Source organism: Scyliorhinus canicula, chromosome 6, assembly GCF_902713615.1.
Source record: "Scyliorhinus canicula chromosome 6, sScyCan1.1, whole genome shotgun sequence".
NCBI lineage: Eukaryota > Metazoa > Chordata > Chondrichthyes > Carcharhiniformes > Scyliorhinidae > Scyliorhinus > Scyliorhinus canicula.
Window position 1 is genome coordinate 208,588,673 of NC_052151.1, and position 12,882 is coordinate 208,601,554.

General features: G+C 54.4%; 1 non-coding gene across 1 annotated transcript; it reads left to right on the forward strand.

Annotated features, from left to right (window-relative positions):
• The first annotated feature begins 12,318 nt into the window (after window positions 1-12,318).
• On the forward strand, window positions 12,319-12,400 carry trnas-aga. Its single transcript has one exon. It is a non-coding gene; the product is annotated as a tRNA-Ser (tRNA).
• The last annotated feature ends 482 nt before the right edge of the window (window positions 12,401-12,882 follow it).

A 12,882-nucleotide genomic window follows, 5' to 3' on the forward strand; every position in this document is an offset into this window, starting at 1 on the left:
GGGGGGAGAGGAGGGGGGGCGGGTTGTTGGGGGGGAGAAGAGGGGGGGGGTGTTGGGGGGGAGAGGAGGGGGGGCGGGTGTTGGGGGGGGGAGAGGAGGGGGGGGGGGTGTTGGGGGGAGAGGAGGGGGGGCGGGTGTTGGGGGGGAGAGGAGGGGGGAGGGTGTTGGGGGGGAGAGGAGGGGGGGCGGGTGTTGGGGGGGAGAGGAGGGGGGGTGTTGGGGGGGAGAGGAGGGGGGGGGTGTTGGGGGGAGAGGAGGGGGGGGCGGGGTGTTGGGGGGGAGAGGAGGGGGGGGCGGGGTGTTGGGGGGGAGAGGAGGGGGGCGGGTGTTGGGGGGGAGAGGAGGGGGGGAGAGGAGGGGGTGCGGGTGTTGGGGGGGAGAGGAGGGGGTTGCGGGTTGTTGGGGGGGAGAGGAGGGGGGGGGGGGTGTTGGGGGGGGAGAGGGGGGGGGGGGGGGGGGGGGGTGTTGGGGGGGGGAGAGAGGGGGGGGGGGTGTTGGGGGGGGAGAGAGGGGGGGGGGTGGTGGGGGGGGAGAGGAGGGGGGGCGGGGGGGGGGGGAGAGGAGGGGGGGGGGGTTGGGGGGGGGAGAGGAGGGGGGGGCGGGTGTTGGGGGGGAGAGGAGGGGGGGCGGGTGTTGGGGGGAGGGAGGGGGGGGGGGTGTTGGGGGGGGAGAGGGGGGGGCGGGTGTTGGGGGGGGAGGAGGGGGGGGGGGGGTTGGGGGGAGAGAGGGGGGGCGGGTGTTGGGGGGAGAGGAGGGGGGGGGTGTTGGGGGGGAGGAGGGGGGGGCGGGTGTTGGGGGGGGAGAGGGGGGCGGGTGTTGGGGGGGGAGAGGAGGGGGGGGGGGGGTGTTGGGGGGGAGAGGAGGGGGGGCGGGTGTTGGGGGGAGAGGGGGGCGGGTGTTGGGGGGGAGAGGAGGGGGGGGGGTGTTGGGGGGAGGGGAGGGGGGGGGTGTTGGGGGGGGAGGGAGGGGGGGGGTGTTGGGGGGGAGAGGAGGGGGGGGGGGGGTGTTGGGGGAGAGGAGGGGGGGCGGGTGTTGGGGGGGAGAGGAGGGGGGCGGGTGTTGGGGGGGAGGGAGGGGGGGAGAGGAGGGGGGGGGGGGGGGGGAGGAGGGGGGGCGGGTGTTGGGGGGGAGAGGAGGGGGGGGGGGGGGGGGGGGAGAGAGGGGGGGCGGGTGTTGGGGGGGGGAGAGGAGGGGGGGCGGGTGTTGGGGGGGGAGGAGGGGGGGCGGGGGTTGGGGGGGAGAGGAGGGGGGGCGGGGTTGGGGGGGAGAGGGGGGGGCGGGTGTTGGGGGGGGAGAGGGGGGCGGGTGTTGGGGGGGAGAGGAGGGGGGGGGGGGGTGTTGGGGGGGAGGAGGGGGGGGGGGGGGGGGGGGGAGAGGAGGGGGGGCGGGTGTTGGGGGGGAGAGGAGGGGGGGCGGGTGTTGGGGGGGAGAGGAGGGGGCGGTGGTTGGGGGGGAGAGGAGGGGGGGCGGGTGTGGGGGGAGAGGAGGGGGGGCGGGTTGTGGGGGGGAGAGGAGGGGGGGCGGGGTTGGGGGGGAGAGGAGGGGGGGCGGGTGTTGGAGGGGGTCGGGTGTTGGGGGGGGAGAGGAGGGGGGGCGGGAGTTGGGCGGGTGTTGGGGGGAGAGGAGGGGGGCGGGTGTGGGGGGGACCCCCTGCGGGTGTGGGGGAGACACCCCTGCGGGTGTTGGGGGAGAGAGGAGGGCCCTGCGGGTGTTGGGGGACGGGGGAGGAGAGGGGGGAGGGGGCGAGCCGGAGGGTGTGAGGTGGGTGGGGTGGGGGGGGAGGGGAGAGGAGGAGCCAGAGCCAGTGGGTGTTGGGGGAGAGGAGGAGACAGAGCCCAGTGGGTGTTGGGGGAGAGGGGGCGAGCGGAGGGTGTGGGGGGGAGAGGGGTCTAGTTGGAGGATGTGGGGGCGAACCGGAGGGTTGTGGGGGAGAAGGGGCGAGACGGAGGGTGTGGGGGGGGGGAGAGGGGGCGAGCCGGAGGGTGTTGGGGGGGTAGAGGGGGCAAGCCGGAGGGTGTGGGGGGGAGAGGGGTCTAGTTGGAGGATGTGGGGGGAGAGGGGGCAAGCCGGAGGGTGTGGGGGGAGAGGGGGCGAGCCGGAGGGTGTTGGGGGGAGAGGGGTCTAGTTGGAGGATGTGGGGGGAGAGGGGGCAAGCCGGAGGGAAAAAAAAGAAATTGACACTGCCGGCTGCTCCCTCCAATCAGAAACATTAAAACTTAAAAGTTGGATTGGAGGGAGAGAGCAGCGGGCAGTGTCAATTTCAGCGGCCGGCTGATTTCAGTGAGAGCAGCTTCCCTCTCCGGATCAAAGTGAGCCGGCCGCTGAAATTTTAATTGGATCCACGATGGGGGTTTTAAATTTATTTAAAAATCTATGCTAGCGCTTCCCATTGTGAGTCTATGGGGTCTGACCTCTCCCCCCGCCCCCCGTAGACTCACAATGGGAAGCGCATGCATAGATTTTTAAATAAATTTAAAACCCCCATCATGGATATCCGCGGCTCGGATACAACGCGGGTGGCTGTCTTGGACCCCAACACCCGCATTATAAAGGGGGACTACTGCACTCAGTGAGTCCGGTAATAATAGCTTCATTGAGAATTTGGAGGCAGTTTCGCCAACACTTCGGGTTGGGGGCAGGGTCAAGGGAAATGCCGATTCGGGGGAACCACAGATTTGAGCTGGGAGATGGGATGGAAATTTTTGGAAATGGGAGGAGAAGGGGATTAAGACACAAAAAGATTTGTTTCTTAAGTGTCGGTTTGCAGGATTGAAGAAGCTGGAAGCAAAGTATGGGCTGGAGCAGGGGGAAATGTTTAGATACATGCAGGTTCGAGATTTTGCCAGAAAGGAAATACAGAGCTTCCCGGTGGAGCCGGCATCCGCATTGCTGGTGAAGGTGCTGACGACAGGGGGACTGGAGAAGGGCGTAGTGTCAGCAGTTTACGGAGCTATTTTGTAAGAGGAGAAGACAGCACTGGAAGGGATCAAAGCAAAGTGGGAGGAAGAGTTGGGAGAGGATATGGAGGAGGGGTTCTGGTGTGAGGTGTTCCGGAGAGTGAATGCCTCCACCTCGTGCGTGAGGTTGGGGCTGATACAGCTGAAGGTGGTATACAGAGCACACCTCACGAGGATGAGCTGATTCTTTGAAGGAGTAGATGTGTGTGAACGTTGCGGGGAGTGGGGGGCGCTTATCACGTTCATATGGAAGGAGGTTTTTAGGGTAATTTCTAAAGTGGTGCAAGTGAAACTGGACCCGAGCCCCCGGGAGGCCATATTCGGAGTGTTGGACCAGCCAGGGTTATAAACGGGTGCGGAGGCAGATGTTGTAGCCTTCGCCTCGTTGATTGCCTGAAGGCGGATCCTGCTGGGTTGGAGAGCAACCTCTCCACCCTGTGCCCTGGCATGGCGGGGCGGGGGAGGGGGGACCTGTTGGAATTCTTGACTCTTGAGAAGGTGGTTAAGTTTGAACTGAGGGGAACGATGGAGGGGTACTACAATTCATGGGCATTATTCATTATGCACTTTCAAGAACTGGATAACATCGAACATGAATTGGGGCATGTGGGTGGGAAGGTTGGGGGAGGGGGGCTGTGTGTGTTAATGGCGACTATGGGTGATCCCTAATTCCTTTTTGACATTTATTTGTGTGAACATGCGGGCTAATGTTTGGGGTTTGGTGGGAGGATGCGATTGTTATTGATATGGGGATTGACATATTTGTTACTGATTATTGTTTATTGTTGGTGGGTGTAAATTTGGGAGAAAATGTGAAAAAGGAGAATAAAAATATATATTTTTAAAATCATGGCTGACCCATCATTCTCACGTCCACTTTCCCACCCTTTCCCCATAACCATTGAATCCCTTACTGATCAAGAATCTGTCTCAGCCTTAAATATACACAAGGACTCTGCCCCTACAGCTCTCTGTGGTAAGGAGTTCCAAAGACTCACAACACTCAGAGAAGAAATTGTCCTCTTCTCAGTCTTAAATTGGCAGCCCTTTATTCTGAGACTATGGCCTCTGGTCCGAGACTCTCCTATGTGGGGGAACATCCTCTCAGCATTTATCCTTAAGAAACCAATACGTTTCAATGAGATCACCTCTCATTCTTCTAAATTCCAAAGAGTAGAGTCTCAATCTGTTTAACCTTTGCTCATAAAACAATCCCTCCATCCCGGGGACCATCCTAGTGAACCTTCTCTGAATAGCCTCCAGTTAACTAATATGTTCTTTTAAATAAGAGGACCAAAGCTGCTCACAGTACTCCACACATTGTTTTACCAATACCTTGTACAGTTGCAGCAAGACTCCCCTACTCTTATATCCAACCCCCTTGTAGTAAGGGCCAACATTCCATTAGCCTTCCTGAAGTGAAATGAAAAGGAAAGGTGTAGATTATTACCTTGGGTTTGATGTCACACATCCAAAATATTCCAGCCGCATCAAGTGACCTAATATTAATGATTGTTTCTGGAAGAGAGATCCAAACTTCAACTATCCTTTGTGCATAGAAATGTTTCCCAATTCACTCCTACCCTCAAATGCTCCCGTCTCTGTCTGCCTCAATTACCCTCCTCACCGCCTTTCTCTCTGACTGGGACGGCACCAACACTTTTTACCCTCAATTCCTCCTACTTGCTGCTCAGCCTGTACTCCATGATCTATAAAGTGTACTGAGATGTCGCTACCTATATTTCTGACAACTTTTAAGTTGCCATGGTCTAATCAGATGCCCAGTTTGGTACAGGTCATTAATGGGGTGGCAGTTTCCACGCTCCTAACCTCCTCATCACGGTGGAAGCCAGAATGATGACCTGCTTTCCCAGAGGAAGAACCACCCTGGGCCCAGAGGCTGTTACACAACTGCTGGCGGCCAGCCCCAACACTCCCGGCAGCACTGCGCAGCCCGCAACGCGACCTGCAGCAGCTGCGGACGGAAAGGGCACTTTGCGAAGGTCTGCCTGACCAAAACTAAAAACTCCAACTCGAACGCTAACCCGAACACTCGCTCATCCGACTCACAGGCCCGCAGACCCCGCAATGTGGCAGCGTGTCTTCCGCCTCCGCACAACATGTGCGACTTATGGGGGCCGCCATCTTGGCAATCCTCCCCCACGCGGCCGGCCATGTGTGATTCATGGGGGGCGCCAACTTCCTCGCTGCCCACCATGTGTGATCTACGGGGGTGCACATCTTGGATGCCATAAGGGCAGCACGGTGGCCTAGTGGTTAGCACAACCGCCTCACGGCGCTGAGGTCCCAGGTTCGATCCCGGCTCTGGGTCACTGTCCGTGTGGAGTTTGCACATTCTCCCCGTGTCTGCGTGGGTTTCGCCCCCACAACCCAAAAATCTGCAGGGTAGGTGGATTGGCCACGCTAAATTGCCCCTTAATTGGAAAAAATAATTGGGTATTCTAAATTTATTTTAAAAAATCTTGGATAGGGCAGCACGGTGGCCTAGTGGTTAGCACAGCTGCCTCACGGCGCTGAGGTCCCAGGTTCGATCCCGGCTCTGGGTCACTGTCCGTGTGGAGTTTGCACATTCTCCCCGTGTCTGCGTGGGTTTCGCCCCCACAACCCAAAAATGTGTAGAGTAGGTGGATTGGCCACACTAAATTGCCCCTTAATTGGAAAAAATAATTGGGTAATCTAAATTTATTAAAAAAAAAAAAAAAAAAAAATCTTGGATGCCATCTTCCTCGCCACCCACCACGTGCGATCAACGGGGGCCGCCATCTTGGCCATCACCCGATATGCCACTCGACGACTACGACCTCCGCGGACAGTCATCACGGGGCTGCTCCAGCACCGCTGACCACGCCACCGACTACCCGCAGCTCAGTGCAGTCACTTTGGACCAGTCGCGGCCAAAGCACCTCAAGAGCTCCATGATGTCCGTCCAAATCAATGGATACGAGACACCGTGCCTCTTTGACTCCGGGAGCACCAAGAGCTTCATTCACCCAGATCTGGTAAGGCACTGCTCGCTTCCGATATTTCCGACACAGCAAACTATCTCCCTCGCCTCGGGGTCACACTCCGTCCAGATACAAGGGCGCACTATTGCGATGCTAACAATACAGGGTGCCAACTACACCAACTTCCAACTGTATGTACTCCCAGACCTCTGCACCCCCCCCCCCCCTCCTAGGACTGGATTTCCAGTGCAACCTCGGGAGCCTAACAGTCAGCTTCGGCGGACCCCTTCCCCCACTCACTATGTGCAGTCTAGCAACTCTAAAAAACGACCCCCCCCCCCCTCCACTCTTCGCTAATCTCACCACCAACTGCAAACCAGTGGCCACTCGCAGCAGGAGGTATAGCCTGCAGGACAGGGTAATTATTAGATCCGAAGTCCAGTGTAGCTTACGTGAGGGAGTCAGAAAGGCCAGTAATAGCCTCTGGAGAGCTCAGGTGGTGGTGGTCAAGACCGGGGAAAAGTTCCGGATGGTGGTTGATTACAGCCAGACCATTAACCAGTTCACGCACCTCGATGCGTACCCCCTCCCCCGGATTGCAGACATGGTAAATCAGATCGCCCAGTACCGCATATTCTCCACAGTGGATATGAAGTCTGCATACCACCAGCTCCCAATCCGCCCGGAGGACCGCCACTACACGGCGTTCGAGGCAGACGGCCACCTCTTCCATTTCCTCCGGGTTCCCTTCGGCGTCACGAAAGGGGTTTCGGTGTTCCAATGAGCAATGGACCCAATAGTGGACCAGTACGGGCTGCGGGCCACGTTTCCGTACTTGGATAATTTCACTATCTGCAGCCATGACCAGCAGGACCACGACGCCAACCTCCACCGATTTCTCCAAACCGCCCAAAAACTCAACCTCACCTATAATAAGGCGAAATGCGTTTTCCTGCACAGACTAGCCATCCTCGGTTATGTCATGGAAAACGGGGTCCTAGGACCCGACCCTGACCGTTTGCGCCCTCTCTTACAACTCCCTCTCCCTCACTGTTCCAGGGCCCTCAAGAGGTGCCTCGGTTGTTTCTCATACTACGCCCAGTGGGTCCCCCAGTACGCGGACAAAACCCGCCCACTATTTAAGGCTACACTCTTCCCACTGTCAGCCGAGTCCCGCCAGGCCTTCAACTGCATCAAGGAGGACATTGCCAAAGCCGCCATGCGGGCGGTGGATGAATCCGTCCCATTTCAGGTGGAGAGCGACGCCTCAGAAGTCGCTCTCGCTGCCACTCTGAACCAGGCAGGGAGGCCAGTAGCGTTCTTTTCCCGAACCCTCTCCGCTTCGGAACTTCGACACTCCTCAGTCAAAAAGGAAGCCCAAGCCATTGTGGAAGCCGTACGGCACTGGAGGCACTACCTAGCTGGTAGGAGGTTTACCCTCATCACCAACCAGAGATTGGTTGCCGTTATGTTTGATAACTTGCAGCGGGGCAAAATCAAGAATGACAAAATCTTGCGGTGTAGGATCGAACTCTCCACCTATAATTATGTTATCGTATACCGTCCTGGGAAGCTCAACGAGCCCCCAGATTCCCTGTCCCGCGGCACATGCGCCAGCGTGCAAGACGACCGACTACAGGCTATCCACAATGACCTCTGCCACCCGGGGGGCACCCAGCTCGCCCACTACATCAAGGCCCGCAATCTGCCTTTCTCCACCGAGGAGGTTAAAGCTGTCACCAGGAATTGACCGATCTGCGCGGAGTGTAAACCACACTTCTATAGTCCAGACAAGGCCCACCTGGTAAAGGCATCCCAGCCCTTTGAACGACTGAGTATTGATTTCAAAGGGCCCCTCCCCTCGACCAACCGTAACATCTACTTTCTCAATATTATAGATGAATTCTCCCGCTTCCCGTTTGCCATCCCATGCCCCGATATGACCTCCCATACAGCCATCAGAGCCCTGCAAAGTGTCTTCACCCTGTTCGGTTTCCCCAGCTACGTCCACAGTGACAGGGGTTTGTCCTTCATGAGCGACGAGCTGCTTCAGTACCTGCTCGGCAAGGGCATCGCCTCGAGCAGGACTACCAGCTATAAGGGCAGCACGGTAGCATTGTGGAGAGCACAATTGCTTCACAGCTCCAAGGTCCCAGGTTCGATTACGGCTTGGGTCACTGTCTGTGCGAAGTCTGCACATCCTCCCCGTGTGTGCGTGGGTTTCCTCCGGGAGGTCCGGTTTCCTCCCACAGTCCAAAGATGTGCAGGTTAGGTGGATTGGCCATGATAAATTGCCCTTAGTGTCCAAAATTGCCCATTGTGTTGGGTGGGGTTACTGGGTTATAGGGATAGGGTGGAGGTGTTGACCTTAGGTAGGGTGCTCTTTCCAAGAGCCGGTGCAGACTCGATGGGCCGAATGGCCTCCTGCTGCACTGTAAATTCTATGATAATCCTCAGGGGGAACGGGCAGGTGGAGAGGGAGAACGTGACGGTCTGGAAGACCGTCCTACTGACCCTACGGTCCAGGAATCTCCCGACCTCCCACTGGCAGGAGGTCCTCCCCGACACGCTCCATGCTATTAGGTCCCTCCTTTGTACGGCCACAAATCAGACTCCTCACGATCGATTATTTGTCTTCCCTAGGGGCACTACCACGGGGGCCTCGCTTCCATCCTGGCTGAGGACACTGGGCCCTGTGCTCCTTCGGAAGCACGTCCGGACACATAAAACAGACCCCCTGGTAGAAGGTCCTACTCCTGCACTCAAACCCTGACTACGTATTTGTGGAACACCCCGATGGCCGACAGGACACCGTTTCCCTCCGGGACCGGGCACCTGCAGGATCTACCACTACCACCGAGGTATCCCCCACACTACACCCCACCCGACCTCCCATGCCCTGCGCCCCTGCACCTACTGGCTTCCTGCGCCCCCTTTCACCCGTCCGCAGGAATGAAGCTCTGGAAGAACCACCCCCGGAGTCCACCCTCGGATTCGAACCGAACATCTGTCCACAGACATCCAAAGCGGCTGCAACTCCCGTGCTCCGTCGGTCTCAACGCACGATTCGAACGTCAGACTGACTGAACTTATAGACCCGTCACCCCGCGTGACTTGACTTTGTTTAACAGGGGGTGAATGTGGTGAATGTATAACCTATAAATTCACACTGTATATTACTGTGTCCCTGTGGGCTCCATCTGTGAGCCGTTGCACAGCTCTGCCCACAGGGGGAGATGAGGAGCATGTACAGGGCTCCACCCCAGCAGGAAGTATAAGTGCTGTGGTCTTACGAGTCCGCCCTCAGTTCAGTTTAGTCGCAGGCAGACTCAGTTGTAAGTCGATTAAAGCCAGTTTACTTCACTCGTGCCTTTGAATGAATTGATGGTCGCATCATTTAATACACAGAAGGAAAGCGGAATTAGTTTGCATTCGCATTTACATATACCCAATCAATTTTGTTCACGTCACAATTCATAACATGCATCTTCAATGCCATAAATGGCTACAATTTAGCTCCTGTAGCCTCTAATTGGCAGTTTTCCTTACCCAATCAATTCATTACATAGATAACGGTTACATAAGTCAATAGTCCAGCCACGTTGAAACATGTCCTTCCTCATTCCTTGCTGGTTCCTTAATTTGGGGCCCCGTTGTCAGTTACAAGTAGGTAAGAATACAGACATTGGGCAAAGGTTGCCAATGGCCCATTGTCTCTCCGGATGCATCTGGTTGTGGATCACTTGTTTTGCACAAAGCTTTACTACTTCAGCAGCAGACACTGATAATAACATAGGGTCAAGAACATTGACAGAGTCCAGTTTATACCAGGCGGCATCCATCTTCTGTAGTCCGTTCGAAATTCTACCTCTTCAATTAATTTCAACATTATCTGTAATTAACCACTTTGAAGTCAATAATTTTCAAATTAAGTTGTTATTTTCAGTCCTTTTCCCTATTTATCTGAATTAATCTCAGTTGCCAACTCCAGCCCCCGCCCACAGTAACGACTAATGAATTGTACCCAGGGGTAAAACCTGACTTCAGGTGACATCACAAAGGAAGGCAGGAGCCATTCACATAGCAACCAGGGTCTCGACCAATCAGGGTAAAACAGGGTCACGTGACCAGGCCCTGCTCCTGGTGCAGTCTCACTGGGTTGAAGGGCTGGTTGCAGGAACAGCCCCACAGGATGATGACCATGTCCCCTGTCCATCTACCATTTACTGACACCTCATGCAGGGAGCGCAGGCTCCCAAAATTCACTGGCCTCTTGATTCATCCAACCATAGAAACAACAATCCGATGTTTTGAAGCAGAATGAAAAAAAAATAGGCGCAGCACGGTGGCTAGCACTGCTGCCTCATGGTGCCGTGGCCCAGGTTCGATCCCGGCTCTGGGTCACTCTCTGTGTGGAGTTTGCACATTCTCCCAGTTTTTGCATGGGTTTCGCCCCCACAACTCAAAGATGTGCAGGATAGGTGGATTGGCCACGCTAAATTGCCCCTTAATTGGAAAAGAAATGCAATGGGTACACTAAATTTTTAAAAAAGATGAAAAATCAAAATTCTGTCAATGCTGAAAATGTGACATTAAAAACAGAAAATACTGGAAATACTCAGCATGTCAGGTAGCATTTATGGAGAATTTTATTCATCAGGGTTTGCAGATCCACAAAGTGTTTCCAAATCCTCATGGTCAAGATTGACACTGCATATATGTATACTCTGTCTATACTAGCGTGTAGAGAGAGAGAATTCTGTGTAACGGTACCACCATTGTACATTTATGGGTTTTGATTATTTCGCGGTTCTGAGGTAGAGGCATTGACCACAGGCCAATCAATAAGATTAGAAACCAAATTATACAGGTATTCAAGTATATGGACATTCACTGTGCTGTCCAATTGAATAAAGCTGAATATTCAATATGGGATAGAGATAACAAGAGAGGAACCACAAACTCAGTCAACACCTTCAGTGAAGGAGAGGTGTTGGTCGTTCTGGGTGAGTGTGCTTAACACTCAATTTGACTCTGTTTCTTTATTTAGCTCTGGAGTCGCCAGGTATCGTTAAGATACCGCCACAAGTTCAAGGTGAAGTACAAAGCAATAAAACCATACACCAATTAGTAAGTTCAAACAACTGAGTTTATTATAATACAATTATAATAACTACCCATGCACACGCTAAAAGGATTAAGCTATTCCTACCGCTAAATAAACTAATACTTATCTCGAAGGAACTGCCGGGTCAGGGAACAAGGCCTCTTGCTCTGCTCTGGAGACTTCAGGTTGGTATAAGTTAAAAGGGGTCAGGAGTGTCTATCTCTGGTAGCGATCGTTGTGAGACACTTACTTGCTGGCGGCTCTCTCTCCTTCAGGGTCTTCTTGGCAAAAGCTGGTCGAGGTGCTGGTCCATGGAGGAGTGCTGGTTAAGGAGAGAGGACAGCTGGACGAGAAGACTGAACCATGTGTGGGACCTGTCTTTTATAGGTCCCAGGGATCCGCGCCCCTTTGGGCGGACTCCCTTACCTGCTTGGAATCGATTGGGTATCTTCCCAATCGATATGTTTGAATCCCCCCAATACTGAGGCTGTTCCTTAGCTACTGGGCGGGCTTTCAGGCTCTTTGTTTTCGAACCCTGTTGGTGTCTGAGTGTCTGGTATCCTTTACAATGTTGCAGTTGCTTCCCCATTTGTGTCCATTGTATCTGGAATCGTTCCATTAACATGCTAATTATCCCGGTGATTGCCTCATTAGTATGCGGAATGTTCGTTTCGGTGCTGTCTGCTTTCTTAGCAGACAGAATCCACACCTGCTAGGTGCAGCCTGCTGGCGTTGCAAACATTGTCCATTTTATCCTATATGCTTTGCGTTCCTCCATTTTGTATTCAGGGAAATGGCCAACTTCGGTGGCTACACTCCCTCCTTGTGATCCTTATGAGAAATCATGAAGGATCACCTAATTATGGAGTCTTTGGGTCCCCTGACCTCAGCGAGTTCCATTGCTTCTATCTTTCCTCAACTATGGCAAAAAAAATTTTAACTAAGTTTCTGATTGGCGCTATGTCAAAGGGGACATGCATTACCAATTCGAATCGGGAACCTCTAACTATCTCAATAAACTATTCTCATCTCACATTTAAAACATTCTATAACATTCTAAACCCTTACTCATTCATACAGCAGCATCTTTACATTTCGTTTTCTGACTCGGCAGTCGAGCGCAGAACATTATAATACATCCGCAATAATCTTTATTTACAGATCGTATCAAAATTAAATCCTTTATTATATATCAAGGGGTTGAAGGGATTGGTGGAATCCGAAAATGGGGGATTGTACTCTGTACACTGTTGAGGCCCGCGAGCGGTGGGCTATCCTTCTCCATAGTGTAGTCGTGGCCGAGTGGTTAAGGTGATGGACTAGAAATCCATTGGGGTTTTCCCGCGCAGGTTCGAATCCTGCCGACTACGAATATTATAGGGCAGCACGGTAGCATTGTGGATAGCACAATCGCTTCACAGCTCCAGAGTCCCAGGTTCGATTCCTGTTCACTGTCTGTGCGGAGTCTGCACATCCTCCCCATCTGTGCATGGGTTTCCTCCGGGTGCTCCGGTTTCCTCCCACAGTCCAAAGAAATGCAGGTTAGGTGGATTGGCCATGATAAATTGCCCTTAGTGTCCAAAATTGCCCTTCATGTTGGGTGGGGTTACTGGGTTATGGGGATAGGGTGGAGGTGTTAACCTTAGGTAGGGTGCTCTTTCCAGGAGCAGGTGCCGACTCGATGGGCCGAATGGCCTCCTTCTGCATTGTAAATTCTATGTATTTCCTCATCCTGAGGGTATGGACTATGAGACATAGGACTGCAATCACCAAAAGTGATTCTATTACACATGAGAAGGAGTACCATGTCAGAAATCTAGTACACCAGGTCGGGGTACTGTTACCATTGACT